General features: G+C 47.8%; 1 protein-coding gene across 3 annotated transcripts in view; it reads right to left on the bottom strand.

Moving 5' to 3' along the window:
* The window catches only part of TOX2 (TOX high mobility group box family member 2), a 131546-nt gene that overhangs the window by 62609 nt on the left and 55388 nt on the right, over positions 1-13549 (bottom strand). The window lies entirely within an intron of this gene.

Consider the following 13549-nt stretch of genomic DNA (forward strand, 5'->3'; position numbering starts at 1 on the left):
CTGGCAATAACTGGAGCTCCTGAAAACCCTTTATTCTGTCTTCATAAAGCAGGACCAGGACTATGAGGCATATCTGATGCACAGTTGCTCCTGGATGACCTGTAGCAATATTTAGCTTCAATATCTGTCCTCCTTGTTGATAGGAGAGAACTGTCTCATTTCAGCATGTTTTTGTAGCTATTCTTACCTAGTCTTTCAAAGCAAACATGGCAGTGCTCCAGGGGAAGCTAGGAGATGTGCAAGCTCTGTTCCGTGTCAGCAAAGCATATCCTCTGTCATCTGTCTTACAATCAGCCTCCTTACAATTGTATATAATGATTTTGCTTGATTTTAAAATATATTCTGGAGGGACTGTGAGCCCAGTGAGAGAGGAGCCATGGGGATCTAAAATTAGACTGACTGGGCCAGCCAAATATAAACTCTTCTCCTTGCTTTCCTGGTCTCTTGGCTGGAAGTCAATACAAGGAATATGATAATAGTCTACTCAAGAATATCATGCATTTCTGGGAATTATTTGAGGAGTACGGATTTTACATAATTGCCTTTTTTGTCTCATGGCATACTGAACTTGCATAATAAGATCAGCGCACTTCACAGAAATTCATTGTTGGACTGGATGGATTTGGTATTTCGCGTTGAGCCAAGGGTGCATTACATAATGATGTATAATGTACTGTAAGCAGGTCAAGAGATAAGGCAGCCTGAAAACAGTAATGGAGTGCATGCAGGGAAGAATTAGCGAAAAGCACTCTAAGAAATTAATTCAGCCTGGCTTCGTTTGAGCAAGAAAGACCCAGAGCAGGAAGAAAACTATATTCAGCACCATACTCGTCCCCTTTCAGTTTTCATCTTCACATTTCCCTTGTGTTTAAAACTGAAAACGTGTGGTTAAGGGTAGAAAGCCTTTGTGCCACACTTCATATGGGTGCTTTGTAGTAGTACGCTTTTCAGTTTTATCTCAAAAGACAGGCCCTAGCCATGCACATGGGCAGCAGAGGTGGCATGCACCCCGTGGCAGGGGTTGGGCCTGAGTGGGCTTTAAGGTCCCTTCCAACCCAAACCACTCTGTGTTCTATGCTTTCTTTTTTTATCAGCAAAGACAAATTTGCAAACAAAGCCCTGTGCCACCCGCCCACCTGCCTTTATGGTAAGTGCCATCTCAGTACTCAGACTAAACTCCACAGCACCGGCACCACTCACGATCCCAGTCCAAGCCTATGAAGGCAGAGCAAAGCTGCTCAACAGTACCTGCTCTTGGTACTCTTGCCTGAGAAGGGAGGGTAAGAGCCAGATGAAGTCACAGACTGGGGGCAGCCCCAGTGTGTTTGCTAAATTTCTGGTTACTTAATGTGAGCCAGGGCTGGGACCTTTGAAGCCCAAAGCATCACTCACCACGAATGTGCTTGGACTTTGAGCCCACGCACTTCCAAATTCACACTTGGGACCCCAAAGCAAATTGAGAAGTAATTGTATGTGTGTATGAAGAAAAAAGGTAATAAAATGCAAGAGCAGCAGAGGCAGCCCCCTCCCCATCGCCCGGACTTGACGTGTGTGATTAGCACGAGGAAGGCATGGATGTGGGGAGAACTTGCATAATGTGGTGCGAGCTAGCACCTCCCCCAGGGTGCCCAGCTGCTGCAGAAGCAATTTCACAGCTCATCATCCATTATGAGATTAAAATAATTTTTTTTTCCTCCCGTGAAGTATTAATAAATTGTGCAGGCAGACCAGAGTTAGCGCCATTTACACAAATGGTAGTGAATCACCCACCTAGTTATTTCTTAATGGATTGAGTATCTGTGTTCCTCCTTAGCCTGTAATTTAAAAAAGTAAAGACACAAACCTGCTTATTTGTGCCACCAGGCCCGGAGGCAGCTCTTGTTTAGCCTGGGCTGACCGGGACAATGGCAGAGATGCTGCCTCACACAGATGTGCCCCAGCACTTCGTGAGGAAACAATACCAAAACAGTCAGCATGAAACTATGGACTACAAAAAGAAGACCAAGGCTACATTGAAATCCCCCCCAGAATTCACCTACTTTTCCTTCTGGGTGCAAAACTTGCTGAGGCATCGCTGATATGATGCGGCTTCCGTGGTACATCCAGTGACGATGTAAAGCTGTAGTCAGAGCACCACTAATGGCTTTTCGAACATCCTTGCTTTATTACAGTATCAGGCGAAGCAGGCGTGTTTAATGTTTAAACTTCCAATGACAAATGCCTTCAGCAAATATGTTTTATGTATTTATTCAGCGTTCCTTAAGCGCCTGTCACCTTAGCAGCTAAGGTGCTGCTTACCTCGTTCTTTTATTTTTATTAAAATTAAAAACATATCAATGCTTTGTGAAATGCCACTTTCTCCCCTCTCCTCTCTCCTCCCATGCCCAAAAGGAACTTGAAATCCTTTATCAGCCCACCCCATAGAAAACATTTCAGACTGCCAGGAAGTTGTCGAAATGGGAAAAGGAAATTAACGGAGAGCCCCAGAGCAACAAATCAGCCTCCCACGATATCCTGAAGACCCTCAGCCCCAGAATTTGGCCTTGTGAAGGTGAAGCGCCAAAGCCAGGCACCTCTGAGTCGGTTTTGCAAGTCAATCCCGAGACAAGACGGAGAGAGCATTGCCCTGATTTCAAGCTCAAGGACTAGGCTCAGGTGGGTGCTGCCTCCACCAAAGCCAGGCCAGGCAATGTTGGTTTGTAGCTAAATATGACCCAGGTTGGTAGGGCAAAGGAGAAACTAAAGATTTCCTATGGGATTGGGATGGTTCGCTCCTTGCAGACCCTAAGTACACAAAACTCATCCATGCGCCAGCCCTCCCTGTCCATGAGATCTCAAGAACATCACCTAGGATCTCTCTCTACTTCTTTTGAGTTTACTGAGCTGCTCAGAGCCACAGTTAGAAGCCTTTCTCCACAACCACAAGTGCCAGAATTTATTCATTTACGCACTTATCCAAAGCAGAAGCTGTCATGTCACAAGAGCACAAAGGTGCCGGGCTGTTAGGGAAAGCATGAAGCACCAAGAGACTCATGACAAAATTGTGTGAACTGTAACATGGTGCATGGCCAAGTATCCAAATCCCCTGTGTAGGTGTGAAAATCTCAGCCTTAAGCCTCCAATATGTGAATTTTGGGAAACAAGCAGATTTTATCTTTAACAATTCTCTCTTTTTTTTTTTAATAAAAACAGGCTTATGTGTGGTATCTAAAAAAAGCCAGGAACACACACATTGCTGTGAGTCTTAAATCACAGATGCTCATCAAACACCATCTAAAGCATTAAGTGACCTGGACAAAATGAGTAGCTAGGGCAGGTATCATCCTTTCAGGAGGAAGAGAAAAATGAAAATAATGAAATTAACAACCAAAATACCTCTGTTTTCCTGATATGATGACAATCATCTACTTAGAAGGACAGCTGGGCCACCAACATGCTGGTCAGAGCCCCCATGCTCATGGCGAGAAAGGAGAGCTGTGGGCACTGGCAGCTCTGGAGACAATGCAGAGCACTCGCTGACACAGGGATGAGCATTGCAGAGGAAGTGAAGGTGCAAGAGGACTCACATCAACACCAGCATGGTCGTTGTTATCCCAACACCATGAAAAACCCAACCCAACACACAAGGCACGAGACGGGAGGAGCTGCATTAGCAGCTGCATCCACAGACAACCAACCCCAGCTATCTGGAGGGCAAAATAACTGAAACACTTCATTCGTTAAGCAGCTGGAGAGGTTCTTCTATCATTTTTACTTGTTTACAACATGCCAGGTGGAACCTGAACTGTCCCAAGGGAGATGGACAGAGGTGGAAGGTCCAAAACCAGAAACCTGGTCCTGCTAACCTGCAGGAGGCTCTGAATACAACAGGGCTGCAGGTAACAAAGCCAGAACACCGACCCCAAGGTAAAAATTCAGATTCACCCAGCATACTCTAGGGCTTCCACTGCCATCTTTCAAACCCAAGTCCCGGCAAGACCTAAGTATTTCCACAAACTCAGAGATGAGTGCTTCTATTGGTCATAGTGGCACCAAACTGGGTACCCCAGAGTCCTGCTGGGTGTTACCAAAAAGCATCATCCGAGGTCCTGCTCAAATACGACCAAAATGGGACAGATCTTCTCAAGGGAGATTGCTAAAGAAGCTACGCTGCAAGCTTTCACTGTTTCTCCTCCCATTCCTATTCTTGCTATCAAACAACAGAAATCCCTTTCCAGATTGGAATCCATGAGACAGAAGTTGGCAACCAAGAATTGCACGGAAACAACAAAAACCACACGAGCAGAGGTTGGGTATTTCTAACACACAGCACATCCCTGATACAGAAGTCTGGAAACCAGGAAAAGCAGAGGACTCGCACTGCGTCTTCAAATGGCAGCACTCAGGGTTTCAACAATTAAATGTCCTAGCACGAGCTGCTCAAAGAGCTGCAGAGTTTTCTGCGTTTTCCAGAGCAGCTTTCCCTGTTTGATCCCAGCATCCCATGCAAGCGCGATGAATTCATTCCTGAAGTTGCATTCGAGTACCCAATAATTTCCATCGGCTCCCTGCAGTTCTCCCTCTTGACATTTCATGACCAATTTTCTTGGGAAAAACTTAGAAGGCTGAGCTTGCGGGGTTTTTCTAGCTAGTCCTTCATGCGTACAAACCCACACGTGACTGCACGCAGAGCACTCGTGCACGGCGTGGATGGAACACCGCATGTGCCCAAGCATCCAAGTTAAGTGCACCTGCAAGAAGGCGTGCAAATGTGCATGCAGAAACACACAGCTTTCAACACTCGGGTGAGCAAACACCCTCTTGATTTTATGCAATGCAGCTCCTACACCAGCAGGGTCCACGGTGGAAACGGGCACCTTTTGGGTACTCGTTTCCAAAATGTGCTGGGAATTGCTGGAGCCTGGCAAAAAAAGCTCCTCAAGAGAAAAGCAGCCCCTGGCACGGGGCTTGGCCACGTAGCTGTCTTGTTTGGCTTAGAAGTCAGCTGGAATACTTAAAATAAATTTGCTAAATTGTCTTCCAGAGACTGATGGCTTTTCTTTTCTTCCCTCCTTAATAAAATTGCAGGGGTATCTTTATTGTTATGTCTAATTTTAGAGAAAACTAACATTTCCTGAGATTCAATTTCTCTCATAATTGTTGGAAGGAAACTAAATTGTCTGCTGTAAACATTCACTGTATTGTGTGAAAAGTATCTTTATTACAGCCCACTGGGAATACTAATAAAATTCCCAATCCTAGCCCTTCCTTACTTTTTTTTCTTTTAGCTGGCTCCTTTCTCTCATATACCCATTAATGTCAGTTCAAACATTCTGCAGTCGAGATATGAGAACTTAAAATATATTATTTAACAATCAAGGGTAGAATAAAGACTTGTGAACAGTAAGATCCTTTCTGCCTTCTCTTTTGGTGCTTTCTATTATAGAAAATGAGAATGGCTATTCCATTTGTCTATGTGCGTGCTTAGAGTTGATGAAAAAAATCTCATTAGTTTAGTCCGACATATACTCAATACAGTCTATGTACATATTTTTTTTTCCATTTTATTCTACAGCTGCAAAATGATACTAAATTTCATCAGATTGGAACGAAAACTGTGGTCTTGGAACATTTCCCTTTAAGGGTCTTATATTTATTCAGAATTCATGAATCATTTTCCAGTAATACAACCATAATTATTCTTAAAGTGTTATGTTTGAAGGTTTAATATGAAATACTTGCAAAAAGCTCTTTTTCACTTTGATAGTTTGTAATCTTCATGGTAATCAGATCAGTTAGCCCTTCACACAGCAGCCAGGAAAATACAATTTAATACGAATCTCATACACTTCACTCATGTTTTAATTAAAGTAATAAAAGCCAAGTCATATTTTGTCCTTTACAGTGTACACAAATGCATAGACCTGAGCATACAGCTTCAGCGCAGACGCTTTTGATGACTGCTGATAAATTTCCTAGTCTGAGATAAATCTAATCCAGGCTTGCTCAGAGCCTGCTGGTCATGACAGCAGCGTCACCGACGAAGAAGACCCACAAGGTCTGTCGGCAGAGCCGTGATACAGGTGGCGGGCACACGGGCTAAACGCAGCGCTCGGAGTCAGCTTCGCCACCTTTCAAGCCATCATCCCAGATCCTTTCTGGCTTTCAGTTCCCATCTCAGCTCCACCAGCCTGGCCTGGTGCCTCACCTGGCAGGGAAAGACCCAAGCGCTCCCCAGGGCAGCAGAGCCCCGTAGGGCTGGCGGTACACACGCTTCCCTCCTGAGGGCCCGCGCTGCTCCTCTCATGGGTACCTGCATCGCACACTCCCTGCCTGGGCACCCCTGGTGCGTGCTCCCATCCTGGGTACCTGCTTTACATGCTCTCCTGCCTGCGCACCCATGGTAGGCATGCTCTTCTACCCAGGTACCCATGGTAGGCATGCTCTTCTACCCAGGTACCCATGGTAGGCATGCTCCCCTGCCTGGTACCTGCTGGCTGCACCCAACCAGGGCTGCTCAGGCTTCAAGAAGGGCGATGCCACAGGGCTCTGCTACACAGATCCCACAGCAGAAGCAGAAAAGCAAACACAACCACCCCTCCCTCCGCGTGCAGGTGCCAGCCCCTCCTCGCAGGTTCGCTCCCCATGAGGTTCCACCGCCTTGTTAGAGCAGCTGGGGCTTGACAACTGCATCGTGCTCACAGGTGAGCAGCCTGGATAAAAAGATAAAATATCCACTTCTGGATAAAAATTCAGGTCCGCTGCCCTGCCAAACTGCCTGAGCACACAGATGCTGGAGCAAAGACGGGAACCTGAGCATAAGCAGCTGGATGGCTGCACTTGGGATGCGTAACCCTGAGGTTCTCTGCTGCCGGTCGGGCCAGCGCAGGGCTGGAGCTGAGCCCACCCTGCAAGCACCCAGGGCAGCCCCATGCTGTCAGGGAGCAAAAGGGCTTGTTCTGCGGCCACGGAGGTGCCTTCCTGTTTGCACAGGCCTCCATCCAAACCCGAAGTGGAAAATGATGTTTTCCTGCTGGAAGTAAGTGGCTCCCCACTTAATCACCCCGCAGTGACTGCAGACCCAAACACAGGCATAGGAGCAGGAGAAGTAATCAATCACTTGGGAAAGGAAATCCCAAGAGCACCGGGCCAGGTTTTTTCTCATACTTCTGCAGCTCACCATGCTACATTTGCCCAAATAAAAACAATTTTCCAAAGCCACTCCCCAGAGGTTCATCCCAGAAGCAAACAAACCTCTGTGTTCACAAACAGGAGCCAAAACCAACGCCCCGACAGGACGCAGCAGAAAACCTTGCTCATCACAGCTGCTATCAGAGCTCAGCACCAGTCGCGAGCAGAGGAGGCCCTGGCTCCGTGTCACGCTGTGTCACGGTGGGCAATTCGCGAGACGAGCGGGATGAGGCAGTCCCCATGCCATGGGAGTCCCCCCGCACACCAGCAGATCCCTTTGACGTGACTGCGACTGACCAGAGCTCAGCTGTGCCCCCCAGCTGGTGCTGTGCAGCAGTCCCAGTTACCCCCCTCCTGTGTCCTGCAGCGCACAAGGTGGGACCTCAGGTGCTCAATTCCTTCAGCCCCGTTGAGAAGCATCGTGGTGTGTTGGGACCCAGAAAAAAACAACATTCAGGCATCCACCCCTCCAGATCTCCTCCCAGTATCGGTTTTTCTCTGTGTAGGACTTTGGGTCAGGAAGCAGCAGCAGCAGGTGCTGTCCCAGTGGGATGCACATCGCCCCGCTGCTCCTTGTGCCCACCAAGCTCCACCAGCCCCAGGGACCCACCAAGGGCTGGAGCTGTGCTGCCTCCAGCTCTGGAATGCTCCTCTGCATTGATTGCCATTTTATTATTGACGCTTGCCTGATTACAGACTTCCTCACTGTTAAGGCAGATCAGATGAAGCTGTGAAGATCCCTGTGCACATTTTGATCATGCACCCCCTCAGACTGAGGACTACCTGCAGGTGTGCTGCTTAATACGGAGACTCTTACCTTTGGGTCAAGTACAATCTTTGAGCTGGTTCAGAACCCAGAAAAAAATTTGGAAGACACTGGAAAGAGAAAACAAGCTTGCTGCTGGACGGACCCGAGGGCTAGCTGGCTGCACCTGGGAGAGCTCGAAGGAGCAGAGGACGCTGCCGTTCCTCTGCTATCTGACCACTGCTTCAATGCATCCTGGGTCTCATTCTCCCTCCTGCCTTTGCCCCTAACTCTAAATCTATTTCAGAACCACAGTTCATTGGTGAAATGTTTCTCTGTGCATGAAATTCAACCACCACAACAACCTCTGAGCTTTCTGTCCCTAGGAGGCACTCTCCATACCACCTGACAATCTCCTCAGTTGTATAAGATGCTATTCTGTCTTTCCCCAGAGAAAATGCAATAGGAACAGAGACTATTAATTTGGTCTAGGAACTGCTCGGTTACATTAGCTTTTCACTCTATGATGCTTGGTGGCTATTTTTCAAACACCTTATTGTTAACAACTTAGGAATCCTTTGAGACCAAGGGCTGAAGATGATGCTCTGCTTGTAACACCAAGGGATTTTTTTTATTATTATTATTTATATAAATACCACAGCCAACCCAACACCAGCAATGGAAGCTTCTGTTGCCAACATGAAGTTACAGGAACTGCTTCCTGACTGCATCACTCAAAAATTTCACTGTCACCTAAGAGTTCATGCAAAATTCACGAGCCTGGATCATCAGCTCTAGCTGTGCTCACCTCCAGAACCCCATCTGGAAGGGTTTCCATTAGCTGCTGATTATAATAAATGACATGTACCACTCTATTGTTCATTCTAAAATAGTACATGAGATTTCTCACGAATTGTCTGCTGAGAAGGGCATTTAATATCTATCAATGTCTTCCCTCTATTTTTTATTCTCTAGCACAACGTATGAAATTACACAGTATTACTCTAAGAACAGCAGGGAAAGAGCAAAACCTGTATCTCAGTACAGGTGCCTGCTGCACCGCGCACTCCAGCTTCTACTTCCACTGTGCTGCCAGCTCAGTTCAAGCTTTTCTTTCAACTTCAGGCTGGTGCAAAGCTCACTTCTCTTCACCAGGGTCTTAAAAGAAGGAGAGAGAGACAGAGGCAAGAGAGTCAAATCCAAGGAGCATGGCACTGGTGGACATTCGGGAGTTCTCCATGCCTGGGGCCAGGACCCCCTCTTTTACACCCTTCTACTTGTGTTAATGATTTTCTCTAACAGTGACCATCCTCTGACCATCCTTTGTTCCCGTGATCAGCAGAACAAGCCAATATACAGCCGAGAGCAATAGAGCATGAAGACCCTGAGATACGTCTGTCCAATTTAAAATGAACCCAAGTTTCTTCAGACGCAAAGACTCATCAGACTCCTTAGGAACCTAACAAGTTCCTCGGGGAACCCGAATGGAAGTTGTACCAAGAATAACCTGACGGTGGGCCCTGACTTCTCTGCCACTGTGCTGTGTAGTCTGCAGCAGGCCAAGTCACGAGAAGGCTCACCCAAGGCATTGCTCAGCCAGGAGCACGGTCTGCTGGCTTATTCCAGCCTTTTTTTCTGGAGGAATCCCAGAGCTGAGGCCACCATGAGCACCCTGCTGCACTCAGGAGCCTCAGACAACACGGACGAACAGATTGCGGCCAAATCCTCCAAACCCACATGTCCTGGTGGGTCAGGGACCAGCCAACACGCTACACCCGAGCAATCGCGCTGCCAGCAATGCAGCATCCTTACCAAAGCCACTGGTGGAGGGCAAACCACAGGGGGAAATGTCCTCGTTGGTCCTGCCCCACAGCTCCTGGCAGGGAGGACGGAGCTGCCGTAAGGGGAGGATGACCAGTGCCTTCATTAGCAGTACCTAATTGCCCTCACAAGTGGTGGCTCCACGGCCACCTTGCGATGCATGGCTCCAGCTCCACGGTTCCTAGCGTGGATGAGGACCATCCGCGCTCGTACCTGCTGGGGACTGGTTTTATTTTATCAACTGTTGACATTTTTCTACAACTCAGCCGAGATGGGTGGGAGGCCCGGGAGGTGGGAGTGCTGTGCGTCTGCCAGGATTGTGACAAGGTTTGATGGCATGTTTTATAGCGGAGGCTGCCAGGATGAGCTCTGTCTCGTCTGGAGCACTCCCAGTATGCCAGGAAGGTATCTGCGGCTTCCCTCACCGTCATTAATTTCTAATTATGCCATCGCTTGCTTTCTACATTATTGCTTATTTACCAAACACAGCTTTATTGTAACGTCCAGTTCCTTATAACTAGCAAACCTATTGTTATGCTAAAATGAATGTCCTAAACGTTATTTATGATTTGATAAACCTTGTGTAACCCTGAATTGAGGACATTAAATGGCAAGAACACTACTTCAAAATCCCATTTTAAATAAGTCACCAAGACAGCTGTGCCTTTATAAAACACATTAGAGTGGCACTCAGAGCACATATGGCTCAGGGATATTTACAAATTATACAATTTCTGTCATTCGGTCAAATAAGAGGGACGTTTTGACCCCAGAAATGAGTCAAATGTAAGTTGTAATTCAAGCCCCACCGGAGGCCCTGCTGTAATGTATCCTGACGGCTGATCAAGGAGCCCTGACCATTTGACCCACCAGATCAGCGACTCACTGTATCTATTATGGCTAATACAGCCCCCAGCTTGAAGATGTATGGAGATAAACAGATAAAGGGCAATAGATGCAGTAGATAAATGTTGATTTATACACATCCACGCACACAGACACGCAGACGGATTCCATGTGTGCAGGAATGGGCAGGCATGTATGACTCCACGATAACATTTACACAGGGACACATCTGAAGACAGATGTAGACGTGTGTGCGTGACAAACAAAACCTCTCTTAACTCCTTTGCCCTCGGTGCGCTGTGTTCAGCCGAGTTCCTGCCAACTCACACGCAGCAAGAGGAAACTCCACCTTTACTTCACGCACACGCTGCCACGTGGAAATGCTGTGTCCGTATGAACCAGAAGATTTTAACACCCACGGGTACAGCGGCGGGGTCCTTGCTGTGCTCTCAGGCACAAAGGTAAGGAGCTGCTTGTGCCAGTGCAGCTTTCCGGCTTGCATAAACTACCCTGATGCATAACACAGCATTTGCACGAGGAGTTGCACAAATTAACTTGTCAGAACAGAAACCAGCGTGCTGCTCAGCTGGAACAAGCTGTGTACAGAAAGCTCCCGGGATTAGGATCAAAAATGCCCGGTGCTAAGTAATGAGCTCTTCCCTTCCTTTGAAGCACCCATTGCCCCAGGAGCAGCCAGTGAAAAGTGAGGAGAGGGGAGAAATCTGGTAAATGCACCCATCAAGGCTTTCCTCGATGGCATTGCTGCCACGCTGACGGGGTCCCTGTGTCTCAAAGCCAAACACACACAATCCTATTACCACCCAATTACACATTTCGCCCTTCCTGGGGTTACTTTCCCCATCAAAAAGGCGTTAATAAACACCTTCTCTTATTGATTGCGCAGGTGTTTTTCTTTTCTTTTAACAGCACCATTGCATTTCTACTCATCTGTCATGGTACCTCGCCTGGCTTGGGTTCTGTGCATTCCCTGGGATTTTGCATTAATTCCTTGTCTTTGTTTGGGGGGGCGGGGAAAGAAGGAAAATTGGCAGGGGTGAGGAATGATGCTCTGCCGACTTTGGAAGACACAACAGATACCTCACTCATCTCGGGGGTCAAATGTCCGCGACTGTGTGATCAGATGTCAGGTTGCATTTATGCTCTGGACCCTGCTGGGGGTTGAGTTACATTTCACATTTGACTCATTTCTGGGGTCAAATGTCCCTGTTATTTGATGGAACAAGAGGAATTATCTTCCCCAAGCAGCCTGTGCCGGCGCGGGTGCGGATCTGTCAGCGCTCTCATTGTGTTTTAGGCTCCTGTATTTCTGCATTTAGCTCTCAGCTGAGACAAACCCCTTTTGGGATGAAAACAAGAAACGCAGACTATAGCACACAAGCAATCACATAAAGGAAGATTAAGGGAGAAAGCAGATCAGCTGGCTTTAAAATGTTCATGGCAGCGCTTGTTCTCACAAGTTAGCAGCTCAGCAGTGCAGGAGCTGAAGGCGAGGGAAGCCGTCCGGGCTGCGCCACCCGCTTGCCATGAGATGCTGCAGAAGCTGCTTAGGATGAAAACCGTGCAAGGGGCTGTGATAAGGCTGATGTTGGGATGCTGCAGCTCCGCAATGCTTTCCAAGGAGTGCTCAGCACCAGGGCAGCCCTAACCACAGACTCTGCAGCTCTACTTATAAAATGAGAATAGCCTTATCCTTATCTGTGTGATGGGAAGGGATGACTCCAGAGCTTAAGCAAGTGCTGCGTCTCAGGACAGAAAGTGCAAAGCATTACCCTGACAGACAGGAGCCATTTAAATGGGGGGAGAGGTGATAAACTGAGTTCTGCTTTCCACCTAACTCCTTCTTGGCATTTTGAAAGAAGAATCACCAGGCAATGCAAACTACAGATCCAGAAGCAAAAGGCAAGTTCAACCCAGACGAGCGTGAGCATCCAGCCCTGGTGGAGCTCCATCCACAGCGGCGGTGCCTGATGGTGCACAGCGTGACCGAGTGGCTTAGGATGAAAACGGAGGGAAAAAACACCGTGCCCATCAATTACAGTGCAATAGCTCCTGTAATTAGCGTGTGGGATTTGTCTTTGTCCCCAAGGATGCTGAGGGCCGAGCACTATCCCGCCCGGGCTGCATGGGCAGCTAGGGGCTGGTGAGTTAGCTGCCTCCCAAAGGGGATTGTGAAAGTGCACTCCTGCTGCTTAACAAACTCTTTCAGGCTACACCAGGTTGAGCAAATGATAATAAACATCTGGAACCCTCAGTTAAATAGGAGAGTCGCGTTATTAGTAATAAAGTCATGACCAGTGCTGTAAAGCACGTGATGGTTAACAAGCAATGACGTGAGGGTAAATACGCACCGCGAACCAACGCGGTGACGGAGGAAGCCCTCTGTGACACGATAACCTCTGCTTTCCCTTGGACGTCACCCCTCCTCCTCCTCCTCGCCCTCGATGTGGCCAGCCATGCCGCCTCACCACAGCACTGCTCCTTCCCATTGCTCTCCAGTCACCCATGCAACTTGGGTCCATTTCACGGAGGAAACTCGTTTTGAAGGTGGAGCATCTAAAACAGGTGCTCCCTATGGGGTCCTAACCGCATGCTCTGGACAGGAATGGGGTGGGAAAGGGCAGAACCCCGACCTGCAGTCCCTGGGGGTCACCCTGTTCCTTTCTGCCTTTATTTAACCTGTGGCAATTCCCAGCTCTGATCATGAGCAGAGCTTTTGTTGGTTGACTACGTGTTTGGTTCTGCGGAATCACCCAAGAGCACAAATTTTGCAATTCCTTCCATGCTCTTGGAAATAGCTCTTACACCAGAATAACCCTCTGCTCACATGCTCCTGCGCTCTAAGGCAAACAACAGGCTTTCATTCTGTTCGATATACAGATTTTTTTCTTCATCATTGGTACCCAAGTTATATGCCACGGATGACTCGCTAGCTTCATAATTTATAGT

Source organism: Anser cygnoides, chromosome 16, assembly GCF_040182565.1.
Source record: "Anser cygnoides isolate HZ-2024a breed goose chromosome 16, Taihu_goose_T2T_genome, whole genome shotgun sequence".
NCBI classification, from domain to species: domain Eukaryota; kingdom Metazoa; phylum Chordata; class Aves; order Anseriformes; family Anatidae; genus Anser; species Anser cygnoides.